Here is a 6,744-nt window from a genome sequence, read left to right on the forward strand (position 1 = left end):
TGCAGGCTATATATATACCAACTATATATATATATGGTGTGTGTGTGTGTATATATATATATATATATATATATATACCAGCTATATACCAACTAACTTGCTACAAGTCTTGTGCCTTTGTGTTTGTATGATGGCAAGCATGTGGAAAAGAGAAATCTTGTTACATGTTACATGCTGGCTATCTGTGACTGCAGCTATACAGTTGAAAGATAGGTTTTATTAATCCTGAAAGTGAATGTGTTTTTTTCTTCCATCACATTATTGCCTATGTCTTTGGTAATGGCATGACACCCATGTTGTCACTAAAATGTGAGCTGTTGACCCTGTCAACAAATGTGTCTTAGTTATATCTGTAGAGTATTCCCTGTTCAGGGGGATTAACTACTTTTCCATGAGTTACAAACTTTGCATCTAAGGTTGCAAAAAACATAAGTATGTTGAATTTAAGATAACTGTGGCATGTAGAAGGATACTGTCACAGCTAAATTCAAGCCTATACATAAGTGTGTACCATGTTAGGACTACCATATTATAGTTCATGAAGGATGCTGGACTGTTTGTATCCATTTATTAATATTAGACAAATTTAAATATTCTCAACAGTTATTAATTTTTGAAATTTTTGACCGAGTATGTGGTAAGATCAACAGAGTGATTAGCCATATCTGTGGTGCTTCTTACTGTAACAGAAGCTTTATTGCTTCCTGGTAACACAACAATGATTTTGAAATAAATTTCTTACAACTCTTGTTACAATAATACTGAACAGAGTCTGAAAGTGACAGAGCAATGTTAACATTTAAGCAGTGCACTCTGTAGAGTGCCTTGGCCTTTTAGTGATCACACTACAGAGGAGAGACACTACTCATCTAAAACTCTTGTGTTCCACCAACACTTCCCATTTTTCAAAGCTCTGTCTGAAAATCTTGTGGAGTTTACACATCCAACGGTGTGCCTTTGCCTTTGCATTGGGGGGATTTTACTCTGAGGAAATAAGTGTCACATGTGGTTCTCTTAGGAAAAAAAAAAACAAAAAGAACACAAAAAACAGTCATTTCCTTTCGACACAATAGTGTCTGTGTCACTTCAGCTGTTGTGTGACCCTTAGCTGCTGAGATATGAGAGCAGATTTTATTAACTGCCACTTGTTCCCTGACTGGTCAGTGCTGAAAAGGTTAATTGCTCTGTCATAAGACAGTCAGCATCACCGATGCCAGTAGTTAACACTGGATCTATAATACAGCCTTACTATCTTTGTTTCTGGGCTAAGATCTTTGGCGTATAAAATGGCAGTTGGTGTCTCTTTACAAAAAGAAATATTCAGGCAACTTTTCTGCAGTATGCAATTACTGCCTGTCTCTCATTCAAAAAAAAAAAAAGTAAAAAAAAAAAATTTACAGAAGTCTGATCTCAATCTTTCAAAGAAACTGGCTGCTACAGCTTTTCCAAGTCAAGTTTGGGCTAGGAAGATGAAAATTTTTGGTATTCATTTGTCCAACAACCCTTTTATTACTACAAAGATTTCTAAAGCCACTTCATTGTTTCTGCAAGGTCTAATGAGCAAAAGTAAGGAAGTAGAGAGATCAGTAATCACGGCATTGTAGGGGTTGGAAGGGACCTCAGGAGATCATCAGGTCCAACCCCCCTGCCAAAGCAGGTTCCCTAGAGCAGGTTGCCCAGGTAGGCGTCCAGACGGGCCTTGAATATCTCCAGAGAAGGAGACTCCACAACCTCCCTGGGCAGCCTGTTCCAGTGCTCCGTCACCCTCACTGTGAAGAAGTTCTTTCTCATGCTGGTGCGGAACTTCCTGTGATCCATTTTGTGGCCATGGCCCCTTGTCCTGTCCCCACAAACCACTGAAAAGAGGTTGGCCAAATCCCTCTGTCTCCCACACATCACGTATTTATAAACATTGATAAGATCCCCTCTTAGTCTTCTTTTCTCCAGGCTGAACAGACCCAGGTCTCAGCCTTTCTTCATAGGGAAGATGTTCCAGGCCCTGTATCATTTTTGTGGCCCTCCGCTGGACTCTTTCCAGGACAACCCTGTCTTTTTTGTACCGGGGAGCCCAGAACTGGACACAGTACTCCAGGTGAGGCCTGACCAGGGCAGAGTAGAGGGGGAGGATCACCTCCCTTGACCTGCTGACCACGCTCCTTTTTATGCACGCCAGGATGCCATTGGCCCTCTTGGCCACCAGGGCACACTGCTGGCTCATGGTCAACCTGTCGTCCACTAGGACCCCCAGGTCCTTCCCTGCAGAGCTCCTCTCCAGCAGATCATCCCCCAGCCTGTACTGATACATGCGGTTGTTCCTTCCCAGGTGCAGGACTCTACACTTGCTCTTGTTAAACCACATTTGGTTTCTTCCTGCCCATCTCTCCAGCCTGTCCAGGACTCACTGAATGGCAGCACAGCCTTCTGGCGTCGGCCACTCCTCCCACCTTCGTATCATCAGCGTACTTGCTGAGCGTGAACACTATTCCCTCATCAAGGTTGTCGATGAAGATGTTGAACAAGACCGGACCCGGCACCGACCCCTGGGGAACACCGCTAGTCACAGGTCTCCAGCTGAACCCTGTGCCACTGATCGCCACCCTCTGAGCTTGGCCAGTCAGCCAGTTCTCAACCCACCTTACTGTCCACTCATCTATCCCACTGTTTCTCAGCTTTGCTAGCAGGATGTCGTGAGAGACAGTATCAAAAGCCTTGCTGAAAGGCAATCTGAAGGACATGAGCATTTGGGGAAGTTTCTATGCTGCAGCCCAGCAAGGCCTACAAGGCCTGCAAGGCCTGCACAGCACTGTAGCAGTCTAACCCCTGACTCCAAGCTCCTTCTCACCCTCCTTGCCTACCTGTGGCTGCCATGGGACTGAGGAAGTTAAAGACAACTTTCCAGGTTCAGTGTACATTAGAAGACAGGAATGAGATGGTATCATGCATACAACATCATTAGTAAATGGCAATGGTGGCTGTTACAAAGACAAAGTAGGCGTGAAGTAGAAAACAAGAAGGGGAAGGAGCATGGAATAACAAGAAAAAAATATTACCTGTAGGAGATAAATCTTTTAAAGAAAAAAAAATATTTTATATAATTACATGGGCATGACAGTGGGCCAAGACTGCTGTACAGCTGCCTCAACTAGGTATTTGAAAACCCCTCTCTGCAGGCTTGGCATCTTATTATTATCTCTGTAACCTCAGAGCAGTTTGGCTCGAGGGAGAGGTAACATCCCTAAACATGCACAACCCTCCTTGAGAGGAACAGGTAATAGAGAGAGAGACTGCAGTCAGTGGGGCACACACCTTCTCACCTTTCCTAAATCCCATCCTCAGCAGCAGCGCCTGTGGTTGATGATCTCTGCCTATTTTCTCCTCCACTATACAAGTGCCCCGTTGCACTTGTACCTCTGATATCAGTTCAAAAATATGATGTCAGTGGAGAGACAGGCTTTTTCTATTTGCAAGCAATGAAAAACAAGGGAGTGCCTTCCGCTTACAGAAGATTCTGTAGCTCTGTGAAGGAACTGACATGAAACAAGGTGCATGAGTTGCAGCATGCTGCATGTAAAAGGCAGGCAAGGAAAGCGAGTGATCTGCAGTCTGTAGCTGTACACCAGACAGTCGTACCTGCCACAGCTCCAGGAATTTTGTCCTCTGGGGATCTGTAAAGTCTTGAAAAGGTTGCGGAAATATGAGCTATTGAGGAGCTTCAATGGTCACAAAGGAAAATCAATGCACAGCAGCTCTTCTGCAGAACCTGTTCCTTGCTTGCTGTTCTGTATCTGTTCTGCACAACCACAGGCAGCCAGCAGTCCCTCCTTTCTATATATCTATTTTGACTGCTCCTGAACTGGCTCCTTTTTGCAAAGCTCTTCTGCACAGCTTCTTCTACCGTGGCTGTTCTGCACCTCTGCATTTTGCCCTCTACAGCAGCTGCTCTGTTTGTTTTTCTCCACTGGTTTTGCACCAGCTATTCTGTAGCACCATATATCCCAGACAGCAGTCTCACACTATTTTAATTTTGCTTTGACTACTTGTTTCTTGCCTGGGGTTTTGTTGGTTTACCAGAAATCAAGAATAAATATGATTTATTTATTTATTTCTTCATAAGCTCTGAAGTCTGGAGTGCTTTGCTGAGCATTTCAGGTCCATAACATAGTGTAGGGTAGTGGGTTGGTGAATTATTATTATTTTTTTTTTAAACTGAAGACACTACAGGATACAGAAAATGATGCTGCGTCTGTTCAGGCACTGCTAGCCAGGAACTGGTTTTCAAAGACATGCAAGATTGAGAGCTTACCCCGGAGGTGGTGTTATGGATAGTATGGGTATGCTCCCTGTACCCACATCTAGGGCTAAAGTCTGAGGATTGCTTTGAAGTGGGAAGAAGACCAAAAAAGGGAAGGAAAAGGGGGTGTAGCAGCATGTTTATTTTATTTTATTCCCTTTATTTACTTGGGTCCCTGTAATCTTCATTTAACTGAAGGTGCCTGGGGAAACGTCCAGGTCTGTGTTTGTCCTCATCCTTCTTCCCACAGTAGCAGATTATTTTTGCAACTTTGGTGTTCCACAAATAGTAGATTTGGTCTTTTATCCAGACCTTCCCAGTGCTTGGATCAGCAGACACAGCTTGGTGGGGTTGTGCGGTAGAAAACTGTATTGGCCATGTCATGGAGTGTAAACCTAGGCAGAAAGAAGCAGAACCACCAGCAGTCAAAGCAGAGCTGTTTAGAAGAGATTGTTGGCTGGTCCAAATCTCTATCTTTTGGCAAGCATGCAGGGCAATGTTATATTGCATTTTTCTACCAAAAAGTGCTCAACAAAACACAAAACAAACAAAAAAGAAAGAGAGAGAGAGAAAAAGGTATTTATTTTTTCTCTTTTGATTTTTATCCTCTGGAGAGAAAGGTCAGACAAAGGAGGTCTCCCCCACTCCTCCTTCCTCTTCCCCTCCCTCTCTGTCAAAGGGCTCCTTTGGAGACTGTGAGAATATGTCAATATTAAACAGCATTTTCCCTGTAAGGCTCTCTGGAGAATAACAGAAGCAACTGCTCACTCTTTCTTTCTTCAACAAACACCAGCCAGCCTTCGCAAACAGCCAACTGAGGCATAGTCAGGAAAAAACAAGTTCTTAAAGGAAGCAGTCGCCAAGGAAAATAATTGGGCAGCATGAGGGGTTTGGTGACGCAGCTGCACAGCTGCGAAGTTCAATGACTTCTCAATTGCATCCATCTGAAGTTGTGCTCCACTATGAAAAGATCTTCTACCTCCATAGCTATAAATAGCTGGGCACGATGGTTTGCTGCTTGAAATCCCAGATACAGCTTGGGAAAAATAAAAGAAAATCAAACCCTGACAACTAACCCAATGCACAACAAGAAAACAAGAAGCCTTCAACCATCTTTTCAGTAAGATCCTAAATGGCAGAGGCAGTGAAGCTAAAGAATACAGTGCTAATGTCTTTGAAGATGATTTTCTAGCTTCTCAGCTGGTCTTGAAGATATGCACTGATACGGCAGCAGTGCCAACTTGTCTGCTCTCCTTCTGGGCAGAAGGAAACCCACATCAGGGTTGATGTCAGGTAGACTGCCAGTTATTTCATCTGAGCTACCTGTCTAGATGTCCCCTAGCATCAAGATAAAGAAATGGTAGTTTCATCTCCTCAGAAAGATTAAAACACATCCAAAAATTGTATCCTAAAGCTATTTACTACAAGCGTCCTTCCTGTAAAGAGAGCCTCAGATGACTAGAATTGATGTACATGTCTGGGTCATACAAATCTCAAGGTTGGTGAGGTGGCTTTCAACCCAATGATCTTACAGCAGGCTGTAACGAAGGTTTTGCCTCTGGTTACCAGCATAACTTCAATCCTAATTTCAAATAAGTAAAAAAAATTCTGAATGTTGTCTCAAGTCCAGGAGAAGTAATTCATAAAGCTCTGGGGCAGTGGGAAAAATGAACTCTGAGTGTAGTAATAAGTGATATTTCATGGTATTGTCTAGAAGGTATATTCGGAAAAGCATTGGATACATTTTTTAATTGAAGGTAACAAAATGATGGTTCCTGCCTTACACAAAATGTTATCTGAGAATTTATCTGATCAGAGTCTGAAATACATTAATTACATTCGTCTTTCTAGCCATGTTACTTCTCAAGCTGTTTCTTTCCCATCTGTAAGTCCAGATGCAAGGAACATAGGAAAAATACATTGAAACCACAAAAAATACTCCCAAATACCTTTTTTATGTACATAAAAATATCTGAGCTTGAAAGTCGATTAAGTTGGTAGTCTTTGTGATCAGACACCAGTGCTGTTTCTCATTGCAAGTTGTGCAGGTCACCTCGTGCAAGTTGTATATCCCCCTGAAAATCCTGCTATTGCTTACATTAGGGGCATAAAGCTGCCAGCTGTGCCTCTACAGAAAGATTTCAACATTTGAAATATGTTACTCCTCTGGGATTAAATATTGCCATTCTGGTGTACTAAAATATTGCCATTCTGGCCTATAAATCTTACAATGAAATCCCATATTCAGGGGAAAGCAGGAAAAATGTTGTGGTCAGTCAAGGGAGTTCTGATATTTTGAAAAGCCCTTTACAGCTTCTCAGTGGTTTGGGATGTCAGATGTTATATGAAGAGAAGAAATCAGTGGGCAGAGTGTGAGAAAGTGATGAGAGGTGCAGTGATAAATATGTACCATTGTTCCACATTGTCTTTCACCGAAATGTACGTGCATATGG

Source organism: Cygnus olor, chromosome 4 (genome assembly GCF_009769625.2).
Source record: "Cygnus olor isolate bCygOlo1 chromosome 4, bCygOlo1.pri.v2, whole genome shotgun sequence".
NCBI classification, from domain to species: domain Eukaryota; kingdom Metazoa; phylum Chordata; class Aves; order Anseriformes; family Anatidae; genus Cygnus; species Cygnus olor.